The 13,578-nt window shown below is 31.7% G+C and overlaps 1 protein-coding gene across 9 annotated transcripts in view; it reads left to right on the top strand.

Moving 5' to 3' along the window:
- The window catches only part of LOC309661250 (bifunctional heparan sulfate N-deacetylase/N-sulfotransferase 4), an 823,039-nt gene that overhangs the window by 117,645 nt on the left and 691,816 nt on the right, over positions 1-13,578 (top strand). The gene's annotated exons all lie outside the window — the stretch shown is intronic.

The raw sequence follows: 13,578 nt of genomic DNA, 5'->3' as shown, positions 1-13,578 counted from the left end.
AGAAAATGAAGTAACTTCTCTAAAGAGTTTGAATCTAATTGAAAGAATAGTATGTGTATGAGATTGATAAACAGAATAATTGCTTCATAAATGTTAAGAATAAAGTTACTGTGTGTTGAGTAGTTTTTATAAAGTATACGAATCTGAAATGGGAATTGAGTGAATTTACAAGTTTTATTAGGAATTTCACTACCACAGAAATTAGAATATAGGTATCCCAGTTCTGTAGGGTTTGCACAGAATAATAATTGTGAAACTTCCAGAAGAAAGAAAACACCTTCATAGGAAATCACTCGAGTTGATTGCATTTATGACTTCTCCAGATCAATATTGTATTAGTTCTAGGGCAGAGATGCCCATACGACTGTAATGCAGGCTATTATTCTCCTGTTAACAGCATTTCAGACATCTTCTAACTCAGTCAAATACTTGATGGCTTTTGCAGTACTAAGGCTAAAATATTTATGAAAGGATTCTCTCTCCCTACAGCATGTCTGTAGTCACAATCTATCACAAACAGACTTATATCCTATTCAGTTTAGAGTACTATGCAATATGTCTGTTGTAATAATCTTTCTTAGGGATTACCCTGCCAAATCACCTGGTGTAAATTTCAGAAGCTAACAGTTTAGAGATGTGTGTCAAATGAAGTTTATTCCCCTTGTTCTCTATATTCTCTGGAATCTAGTATGCAGGAGATAGTAATCTTCATTTAGATTCCCTTGATTCAAGGTTGAATTTGTCTATTCAGTTTTACCTTTTGTAGCTATCACTCAGGGCATTCCTAATAAGATAATAAACATAAACCTTAAGAAAACAAAATTGGATTCAATTCTCAAGAGGGTGCTCAACTCTGAATTGTTACAGTACTCACCCACATTCTATCTTCCTTAAATATGTATAAATGACATGGCTACTGGTTATCAGGTTACTGTGTCTCTTGATGTATTTTTATTATAGTAGATTTAAGAATATTATAATGTATTAGTACATATACACAAAAGTGATTTTTTAGAGTTTATGTTAGTAAAGTTTTCTATAATCTTGAGCTACTCAAGGAATAGAGATGATATGGCTTTTTATCATAATTGTAAAAAATGACATTTGCCTTCAAAGTCAAGGGTAAAGACATTACAAATTGACTGGACTATAGTCCATTTAATTGGGAGGATTGTACTTGATAATTCAACCCTTTTGAAATTATTTTAACATGCTATATTTTAGAACTATGTTATAAAATTCATTTGTAAGCCATAATTTATTTCTGTAGTATTCTAGTTGAACTAATAAATGCTAACTATTAATACTGTCGTCTATCTTTAAGACACTTCACATGTAATATTTCTATTCCTAAAACCACTTTGCAGACAGGTATTAATTCTCTCAGTTTGTAGGTATTCATTAACAAATTATATTTCTGCTTAATTTTAATACTGGAGTGGTTTTTGGCTTGTATTAAGAACAATGACTAATATACAGAACGTTAAAGGGTTCTTTGTTGCTAATAATCAAAAAGAGATAAACCGTGACTTTCTGCATGAGATTGAGTTTATATATCAGCATATAGTTCTCATTTTTTATGACTCATATCAATACTGATAATGTATATGTGTTTATGTGTGTATATATATATATATATATGAAAATATACATGTCTGAATAAATTTTTGCCTTGATTGCTATTAATTTTATAATATGTGGGGCCTAACTGGATTAGTAAAATATATTTTAATATATTTTAGGTGAAAATTTAGGAAATCTAGAGACTTTTAATTGGCTGCATCTCTGTCATTTTATGAATCATCTGTCATCTATCAGAGTTTTAATTACACTGTTTTCATATTACCTTATAACAGGTGGTGTCACAGTGTAGAAGATGATATTTAATTGCTTATTGTACTTACAGTGTGAGGAAAAACCATTGAAAACAATGTGAGGAAGGCAGGCAGAAAAGCAGGAAGAAAAGAGAGTGTTTTTGCCAGGGTGGGGCAAGGAGCAGGGGTGGTGCGGCTAGAGAGAAATAGAACAAAGTAATAGTCAGTACAAATTAAGTCTGTATTTTGCTTTCCAAGCAAACCTCATCGGAACAAGCAATAACTTCTGTAACTTGAACAATTAATTAATGTATTTGCAACTGAATTTTAGTTGAAGGAATCTCTATAATTTCTAGCATTGCTATTTTAAAAGAAATTGGAAATTTATCCAACAAGCAATTATATCATATTTGGCTGAAATATAGGTTTGTAAAAATAGTTATCCATTTAATCACCAAAATTTATATTGTTCAGTCACCATCTATATTCCAAAGAAGCACTAAAAAGTTTGGCGATATGAATTCAGACCTTTATGTTCAATTGAGAATTTATATTTTAAATGTCATGTTACATTGTTATTATCTTGTTTTTAATAAAATTAGATCTGTGATAAATAGAATTTTTCTTAAACTATGCAGTATTCCACCAGTATTGCGTATATCAATGAATTAGGAAACTATTAACCCAGTTGTTCAGTGAGAAATATTGTAATCTTAAACTTTTCTTTCACACTGCTCATCCAATCCATCTTTAAATACTATTATAACCATCTTCAGAATATATCTCAAATCTAAACATGACTCACCATCTCTATCTTTCCTTACATCTCTAGTCCAAGACACCATGTTTTCTTTCCAGGAGAAATGCAGTCACCTCCTAATTGGACTTCCAGATCGTATTCTTTTTTTAAAATTTATTTTACTGAAGTATAGTTGATTTACAAAGTTGTGTTAATTTCTGCTGTATGGCAAAGTGATTCAGTGAAAATATATATATATATATTCTTTTCCATTATGGTTTGCAACAGGATATTGAATATAGTTCCCTGTGCTATGCAGTAAGAGCTTGTTGTTATCCATTCTGTATATAATAGTTTGCATCTGCTAATCCCAAACTCCCAATCCATCCCTGCTCCCCCTCCCTCCCCTTTGGCAACAAGTCTGTTCTCTATGTTTGTGAGTCTGTTTTGTAAATAAGTTAATTTGTGTCATATTTTAGATTCCACATATAAGTGATATCATATGATATTTGTCTTTCTCCTTCTGACTTGCTTCACTTAGTATGTTAATCTCTAGGTCCATTCATGCTGCTGCAAATGGCATTATTTTATTCTTTTTTAATGGCTGAGTAGTATTCCATCATATATATGTACCACATCTTCTTTATCCATTCATCTGTTAATGGACATATAGGTTGCTTCCATGTCTTGGCTACTGTCAATAGTGCTGCTATGAACATGGGGATGCATGTCAGATCATATTCTTGACTCTGGAATATATACCTTTTTTTTAAGTTTTTTTTCTCATCACAAGGAAACTTTTTTTCTTTTCCTTTTATTTTTTTATCTATATGAGATAATAGATATTCACTAAACCTATTGTAGTAATTGTTTCATGATATATATAAATCAAATCACTATGCTATACACCTTAAAGTTATACAGTACTGTATGCCAATTATATCTTAATAAAACTGGAAAAAATATATATATATACTTTAATTTAGTGTGTATTATTTTATATATAAATAATGAGACATATGCACATTATGAAACAAAACAATAGAAAGAACATCCATCATACTAACACTCAAGAACAAATTTGTGCTAATACTACTGAATCTATTTCTGTGCTCCCACCTTATATCAGACCAGCTTCTCTCCTCGAAATACCTTCTACTCTAATATTTGTTTTTTGATATGTAATTTTTATATACTTTTATCAAATGTACATATATCCTGTTGTTTTTAAATATTAATGTTTATTAACTTTATCCTCAGTGTGCATGTGAGGTATTCTGAATCAGAGACGTATTCTGTATTACCTCGTAGTAAATGATAAATGCTAGGTCCCCTCTTGCTCTAGTCCTTACCAGTGGGGTAATGCAGTGAAAACCAGATGGAAAAATACCCTGTGTAACATGAAAATCCATAAGTGAGGGGTAGGGAAAAATAGATAATATTTTCTTAAATAGAGGAGATAAAGGAGAATAATCTTTGCTTCATGAAGAAAGTGTAGAAAGATTTCTGGGTTCTCACCATAACCTTTTGAAATTAAATATACCTCTTCAAGTCAGATAACCCCTAGTGTCACTGGCTTTTACAAACTAGAGATGTTTCCAAAGTCCTGAGCATCATTTTCCCCGGAAATGTAAAAAAACCTCCTCTGTAGTTAGGTAAATTTCTCTGGATTTCTAGAACTATCTATAGAGTTATAAATTAACTCCCCAAGGCTTTCTCTAAGCCAAGGATCCCAAGTGTTCAGCAAAATATATTCAGAAAGCTCCACCCCTTCATTAATGCAAAAATATTTTCTCTTCAGCCCACACATCCTAAAATAATAGCTTTAGTTTTTTTTCATTTTTTCTTCATATTTCTATTCATTTGCTGAAGAAAAATACACCCACTTAGTTCAAACAGCCAAACATATAAGATACACAATGAAAGATCCTCCCCATCCCTGTCCTGCTCCTCCTTTCTTGGATTCCACCTCAATACCCCATAAATAGTTTTTGTTTTGTTCTTATGTTTCCTTCCAGCATTTCTTAAATAAAATGTTCTGGCTACTACTTTTACATAACAAATTACCTTAGACTGGTGGCTTGAAACAGCCATTTATTTTTTAAATTGAATAGTATCTATATGTGATCAGTTCTGTCAGGGCACAGCAAGGATTGTCTGTCTATACTCCATGGTGTTAGCAGTTTCAACCCAGGCACAGCTCAAAGGCTTGTAATCCTGCAGCTGGCTTCTGGCATCACTGAAGATTCATTGAGTTACAAATTTTGCCCCTTGGCTCAGATGACTCAAAGGTCCATCAGAGCACCTGTACATGGCCCCTGCATGTAGCTTGAATTTCACACAGTGTATTCAAGGTTGTTGGAATTCTTAACAAGGCATCTGAGGGCTCCAAGTGCGAATGTTCAGTGGACAAAGTACAAGTAGCCTTTCTGTTATAACCCAGCCTCAATAGTTATATACAGAGCCCAGTGCAAAATGAAAATGCAGACCCAGATTGTTCAGTAATTTTTAAGAATTTCAAGACTATGAAGGTAGAGTGTTAAACTGAACATGAGACCCTTATATGCATAGGGTTCTGTGTGACTGACAGGTTGCATGTCCATGAAGCTGGCCCTTGGTAACATAGCATCACTTCTGACACATTCTATTGTTAACAATTGAGCCACAATCTTAACCAAGTTCAGAGGAGGAATACATGCATCTCATCTCTTGATGCAGGATTATTGAAGAATTTGAGACCATTTGCAAATACCATTATACAATATAAGCAAGTATATGTATTGATTCCCCTATTTTTCCACAAAATGTATAAAATTGTACACCTTGCTTGTTTCACTTAATAATATATATCTTGCATATCATCTAATTTTGTTCCCTCATTCTTTGATTTAGCTGGATAATATTCCATTAAATAAACTATACCACGATTTAAACAATCCCTTGCTTGAGGGACATTTGAATTCTTCCAAACCTCTGGTTAAAACAAACCCATAAGAGCTAAACTAGTGTATTCTCCCACACTTACACCAGTATGAAAGAACTCCAAAAGTGGGAATCCGGATCAAAAGGTAAATGCATTTGTAATTTTATTCAATTGAATAAAATTATATATGCATATATAGTACTTGGACAAAATTATATGGTTCTTCACAATGGTGGTTTCACTCTATACCCCACCATTAACATGTGCAAGCACTTATTTTTCCAATCTGTTTTCTTACATCTTTACTTTCCATGTTTGTTACCAAACGTGAATTTTCGCCAGTATTGTAGGCAAGTAGTCGTATCTTCGTGTGGTTTCAATTTGAATTTCTCTTAGTATGAGTGAACTTGAGCATCTTTCAAATGTTTCTCATTTATATTTCCTTTTATGCTAACTATTTATTGATATACATTATTTATTTTATTATTTGTTCTTTCTTACTGATTTAAATGATCTCCTGTGGTGTGAGATAACTATCTACAAGATTAATCATTCCAGCATTACTTGTATTTATATTTTTTAAAGGTCAAAATGATTATTTATAGAAGACTGAATAAATATGTTATGATAAATCTATCCATGCAACAAAAACTATGAAGCAGTAAATAGATAAGAAAACTCTTTTAATTTTCTTTTAAAATACACTACAACATGTATTTAGTTGAAAAAGCAAAGTGCAGAACACATTGCATTGCACATCATTATTTCTATTTTTTTCAAAAAGAACCTTTTATTTGCTCTTATATACATAAAAAAATAAACTTTGAGAAGGTACAAAAGAGAGTAGTAACAACAGTTACCTCTACAGGAAGAAGGGATTAGATAAAGGAACGGGGTGGGGGTGGCGGAAGTAATAGAATGATTTTTGACTATACAATATTAATACTTTTTAATTTTTAAAAGGTTAATATAACTATGTAAAAATAAATATATCCATAAAATTATACAGAGTTAAATAAAAGAAGTTACAAGTGGTATAGATTTGTCTTAATTTTGTGTACTTTACTGACAATCTGAAGTTATTTATTTCTTAACTTTTTGGATGTTAAAATAAAATACTAGAATAACAGCTGTATTATTACAGGGAGTCATATTTTTTTGTCTTTTTCAGTTTGCCATTTTATCCGATGATACTTCGTATGAATAGTTTTAAAAATGAAAATGAAATTTAATTAAAACTAAAAAAATCGGGACAATCAAGGCATTTGTTGATGGTAATTTTTACACTTAACTTTGTTCTGATTATATTTTTTATAATTGTGAATTACTGTATGATGAAAACAATCATTAATCATGTTTTCACTTTCTTTTTCATGATATTTCTCAAAAGAATAGGATTTTTTAGAACTTACTTCAGCTTGTATGTTTACGGCTTTATTTTAAAAATGAGATATTAAGCTGAAAATTTGGAGAGATAATATAAACTTAGAAGCCCGTAGACACTTTCAAATTTTGAGTTTTTTTTTTTTAATGACCATCTGAGTCATTTCATTCTTATATTCTTTCTTTCAAACCTATTCAAACATTAGAAAGTTTCACTTTTCTGAAAGAAAAACTACCCTCTATGTGCCATTTTCTCATAAATTACCAATTCTGTTAATCTCAATAATTATTTAAGCCCATGACCTTTAACTGTCAGTGCTGACAAAGGACGATGATAATGTATGGCACTGAGATATTTGGCATGTAATGAAAATGGTCCAGTTTAATTAAAATGTAAGTTATTGTTAGAAGGAAAGGTCATACTAAGAAAATGTCATTTCAGAAGTATATTAGCAAGCACCCTCCAGTGTTTGTTCCATGTAAAATATACAGTTAGTACTTGACATTTAGGGAGGAAATTGGAACAATTCATGATATATACTTGAACATTTTTGTGTTCTCATCTTGTATTTTTTCATCTTACCCATATTAGATTTTAATCAGTTAAATGTTAAATATAACACTGTTTACATTTTATCTTGGGTACCCAAATGTTTTATTAATAAGAAAATTTATTTACAAATTTTAAAGAGTGTAATTTATGGAATACTTGAAGATATTTTTGAACACGAAGTTTATGCATTATAGATACAAAATTAAGTTGTTATAATTGTATTTTTAAAAATAAAGTCTAGATAAACATCTCATAATTTAATCTGTCAGAAGCATGGAAACATGATTCTTTGTATATTTTCAGTATTCTTATTTAAAAGATTAACATATCTTTTTATGTTTTATGGTGACACTGACTAGTATGTGTCATGTTTTATGGTATAGTTTTATGGTGACACTTACTAGTGAAGCTGTTTGAGAGTCAGGTTTTCGGCAGTTTGCCCCTAAGAAATCAATGTTCTGGAGGCTGTGAGTATGTAGAAAAATATATCTCCAATGATGATACAACTTAATAATCTTGATATAGGTTAGAAATGAAAATTCTGTTTCCTTGAAATTACTCATTTTCACCAAAATATAGGAGTTCTTTTTTTTTTTTTTTTTTAATTCAATGATCAGGCAATTCACTGAATATTGAACCATACAGACCTAGACTAAATTGGCATCTGGGCTCATTGCAGATAATGCAGTCTTAACAAGGTTCTTCAATTTTTACTATATGTTAAGTTGGGAAGGAAAAAATGTTCAATACTGCTTTAAAAGCACCAGTCTCTCATCCTTCTAAATTACAGTCATCATTAAGAAGGGTTATAGATTTACTGTTTCAGACTAAATTTTGTTCATTCAAAGGATAAATTTCACTCTATTACACTTTGACATTATGTCATTTTAATTGGCAAAATCAGAAGAAAAGAAATAGTTGAAACTAGAATAGTTGAAAGAGTTGAATGTATTTTCTAAAAATTTTTAGGGATGAGATTGATGATATTGCCCATTTTATTACTCAGTAAAACACATTGAAAAACTCAATGTCATGTTTCAAAGCAAGAAAAAAAATGCTTGTCTTACTTCAAACCATATTTTTTTTCTTTGTGACTCTTATAGCTGACTATGTTTCTTTTTTGTGGTGACTAGTAGAAAATTCAGAGACAGATTTTTACCATAATCTATCAACTGCTTCTGATTAATGACATGTATCTTTGTGACATAGTATCACATATGTTTGTCATATATATAACACATGACATAGTCTCAACTTTGGTTTTACTTTATTTACTTACAATCTCCTGCTTTCAATTTCCTTTTTAACTTATTATACACATACTGTTTGTGAAATATTATAAACTATCTCATATCATATTTTTTATAATATAACATCATATTTTCACTAATTATTTAATTACCTCTAAGTAATAGTTCATAACCAAGAAGTAGAAATTCTTGGATGAGAGAGATAGATTCTATCAGAGATGTTAGTAATGCTTTTCTGGTACATGGAGGGCATAACATGGGGTTATCTGTTTATAGACATACACTTTTAATCCTAGGCTGCTTTCATGTCTTGCCTATTATAAATAGTTCTGTTATGAACATTGGAGTGTATGTATCTTTCCAAGTTAGTTTTTATCTTTCCTGGATATATGCCCAGGAGTGGGACTGCTGGATCATAGGTTAACTCTATTTTTAGTTTTTTAAGGAACCTCCATACTGTTTTCCACAGTGCCTGCAGCAATTTACATTCCCACCAACAGTGTAGGAGTGTTCCCTTTTTCCACACACTCTCTAGCATTTATTATTTGTAGACTTTTTAATGATGGCCATTCTGACTGGTGTGAGGTGACACCTTATTGCAGTTTTGATTTGTATTTCTCTAATAATTAGTTATGATGAGCATCTTTTCATGTGCCTGTTGGCCATCTGTATGTCTTCTTTGGAGAAATGTCTGTTTAGGTCTTCCAGTTTTTGATTGGGTTGTTTGATTTTTTTGATATTGAGTACTATGAGCTGTTCGTGTATCTGGAAAATTAAGCCTTGTCGGTTGCATGGTTTGCAAATATTTTCTCCCAGTTTGTAGGTTTTCTTTTCATTTTGTTTATGGTTTGCTTTGCTGTGCAAAAGCTTGTAAGTTTGATTAAGTCCCATTAGTTTACTGTTACTTGTATTTCTTCTGCCTTGGGAGACTTATCTAAGAAAATATTGCTACAATTTATGTCAGACAATCTTTTGCCTATGTTCTTTTCTAGGAGTTTTATGGTGTCATGTCTTATAGTTAAATCTTTAAACCATTTTTGAGTTTATTTTTGTGTAGATTGTGAGGGAGTATTTTATTTATTTATTTTAATTTATTTATTTATGGCTGTGTTGGGTCTTCGTTTCTGTGCGAGGGCTTTCTCTAGTTGCGGCAAGTGGGGGCCACTCTTCATCGCAGAGCACGGGCCTCTCACTATCGCGGCCTCTCTTGTTGCGGAGCACAGGCTCCAGGCGCGCAGGCTCAGCAATTGTAGCTCACAGGCCTAGTCGCTCCGCGGCATGTGGGATCTTCCCAGACCAGGGCTCGAGCCCGTGTCCCCTGCATTGGCAGGCAGATTCTCAACCATTGTGCCACCAGGGAAGCCCCGGGAGTATTTTAAATTCATTTACTTACATGCAGCTGTCCAGCTTTCCCAACACCACTTGCTGAACAGATTGTCTTTTCTCCTTTGTGTATTCCTGCCTCTTTTGTCGAAGATTAATTGACTGTAAGGGTGTGGGTTTATTCTGGGCTCTGTATTCTGTTCTGTTGATCCATATTTCTGTCTTTGTCCCAATACCATGCTGTTTTGATTACTGTAGCTCTGTAGTATTGTCTGAAGTCTGGGAGTGTTATGCTTCCAACTTTGTTTTTTTTTACTCAGGATTGCTTTGACAATTCTGCATCTTTTGTGTTTCCATACAAATTTTAGGATTATTTTTTCTAGTTCTGTGAAAAATGTCATGGGTAATTTGATAGAGATTTTATTAAATCTGTAAATTGCTGGTCATTTTAACAATATTAATTATTTCAACCCAAGAGCATGTGATATCTTACCATTTCTTTGAATCATCTTCAATTTCCTTTATCAGTGTTTTGATAAATGTTTCGTGTAAAATTTGGTGCATTTTGAAAAACTTATGTACCTGTGTAACCAATACCCCAATCAAGATAGAGATCTTAATGCCCCTGTTACTCAATACTCAACCCTCATAGTCAACTAGTATTCTGTTTCAAAACTACAGATTAGTTTTACCTCTACTTGATTTTACATAAATCGTATCACCATCTCTGCATTCTTTAGTGTTTAGACTATTTTGTCAACACATTGCTTTTGAGATGCATCCATATTGTGCATATGTTAATAGTTTATTTCTTGGTGTTAGTTGAATAGTATTCCATTGTATGATTTTACCGCATATCCCTTTTCTTTCTAATGGACTTTTGGATTATTTTCAGCTTTTTGTTATTACAAATTAAATGATATACAAGTCTTTCTGTTCCATCAGAAGAGAGGGTTCAGAAGTAAATCCACACATCTGTGGTCAAAGGAAAAGACAATTATATGAGAAAATGAAAGTCTTTAACAAATGGTGTTGTAGCAAATCGATAGTATTCATAAAGGAGAAATGATCTTTGATACTCCATGTCACAACATGAACAGATACTATTTTAATATTGAGATACAAACTTAAATAGAAAAACTAAAATTATGAAGCTTCCATAAGAAAACACAGAAGAATATTTTGAGGAGGTAAAGATTTTGTAGAAGGGACACTAAAAAGTATAGAGGGAAAATATATAAATTTTGCTTCATGAAAATTAAGACCTTTACTGAGCAAAAGTTACTAAGGACAAAAAAAGAAAACAAATGTAAAACAAACTTTTGTATATAGTACAAGTAATTCTATCTCGCATATATAACTTTTATGACAAAAATGGATTCCCATATGCTTAATTCACAGGCATTCATTTTTCCAGTCTCTCCTATCAGATGTTCACTCATCATTATACCAATTGTAGCATTCTTCCTGCTTCTTTTTAACTGAGAGATTAATATAAAAACTCTCCAAATCAAAAGTTAGTGAGACAAACCTCTCATGCACATATTTTATTAAGAAAATCATTTTAAAATATTGTTTTATCTTTTGGGACATAGTATTGCATATAGAGAAGAGAAAGGATTTGGATGTGGGAAGCATCTATTTGGGGAAAGCAATGATATATATCTTAGTTTGCTCAAGCTAAGACCATGCCACACCCTTGGAGAGCTTGCTAGGGAATCCCCAGAGGTGTGGACCATGATCCCAAGAGTAACTGCTTTAGTGGCAGAGCCAGGAAAGTTCTGATGACCTAGAGAAAATCAAGGACATCCCAAAATTATAGTAAAGCCAATATTAGAAGTCAAATTTCTTAAATTTATCAGTCCAACAGTGTTATTCTGTGCAAAGTAGTGTTTATTCTCCTATGCTCAAATAAATTGCACGAGCATTAGAAAACTGTATTGGAATATTGTTTACATCTCTGTGAATAAATAGTTTATTTTAATAAGGGACAGGGAAGATGAGTGAAAACATATTGGCCATTTTGATAGACATAACACACACACGCCTACACACACTCTTACGTAATTAAACAGCTCTGTGAGACAGCTTCTAACAGTATTATTCAGAATGTCAGGATAAGTTTCTTCATATCCATCATCATTCCTTTTACAAACCTGGTACAGTGGGCCATAACCTTGAGTGTGTGAGTAAGATTAAAAATAAAAAGATGCAAAGGATACTGCCATTGCAATAAAGCTGACTGCACGCTCCTTATTTTTTAAAAAGTGCTTGCACATTTTCAGAGTATTAGCAAGGTGACTGAGGTTTTAAATTTTTTGTTCTTTACTGAATGTCAAGTATATGCTAATGGCAACACAAGGACAGACGATAATCGATCATTTCAACCCAGAGCATATAGTGCAAAAATTACAATCTAACCATGTACGTGGTTTTTCTTTGATATACTATTTGTTTCTTAAGCATGGTAGTTCCTTAGGAAAGGCCAGGATTAGGAGGAAATTCGATTGATCAGTTTATAAAATGCAAATACAGAGGCCAAATATATGCCCTTAAGATAGTGCAAATACAAACTGATTCCTATCACCATGAAATAGACTTCTTTATTATTGGTAATATTTGTTGCTGTAAAATCAATTTTGTTTGATGTTAATATAGCTTTTCAAGTTTTCTTTTGATTATTAATATTGAAAATATTTTCCCATCTTTTTATTTTAATGTACTTATTTTTTTACATTTTAAAATTAGTTTTCTTTTAGGCATCGTACAGTTTGATTTTTTAAATTCAGTTAACAACACCTGCCTCTTAATTAGGTTGTTTAGAATATCTGCATTTAATGTGATCATTGTTTCTAATATTTGGCATTAAATCTATCATATATCATCTGTCCTATCATGATATTTATTTTAAATTTGTTGCGTATGATCTTTGTTCCCTTCATTTTCCTTTTCTTTCTTTTTCAGTATTAAGTATTATTAATGTCGTGCTAGCATATTAACTATAACTCTTTGTTTAGTGTTTCTATGGTTACTTTAGAGTTAATAGCATATATCTTCAAGAGATACTGTGCCGTTTCATGTATATTTTAAGCACTTTACAACATTATAGTTCCCTTATACCTCTCCTGGGTTTTGTGCAATTTTTGTCATTCATTTTACTTCTACATGTATTATAAACTCCATATTACACTTACTGTTTTGGTTTTAAACAGTCAATTATTTTTAAAGACTTTAAAAGATAAGAGAAAATTAAATTTACTCATATTTTTACCATTTCCAGTGCTCTTAGTTTTTTTGTGTAGATACTGTTTCATACCTGGTATAATTTTTCTTTTGCCTGAAAGACCTCCTTTAACATTTACAACAGGACAAATTTGCTGGTCATGAATTCTTTCAGTGTTTTTATGTCTAACATATTTATTTCACCCTTGTTTTAGAAAGAGGTTTATTGTTGTTATTAATGTGATTCGAGGTCAACAGCTATTTTGTGTTTAAGTAATTTTAAAATGCTGCTCTCCTCTTTTCTGGCTTGCATTATTTATAACGTAAACTATGTTGCCATTATTATTTTTGTTCCTCTGCATGTAATGTGT

This window comes from Balaenoptera physalus, assembly GCF_965194825.1.
Source record: "Balaenoptera physalus genome assembly, chromosome: 5".
Classification (NCBI taxonomy): Eukaryota; Metazoa; Chordata; class Mammalia; order Artiodactyla; family Balaenopteridae; genus Balaenoptera; species Balaenoptera physalus.
This window is presented reverse-complemented; position numbering and strand designations above follow the sequence as displayed.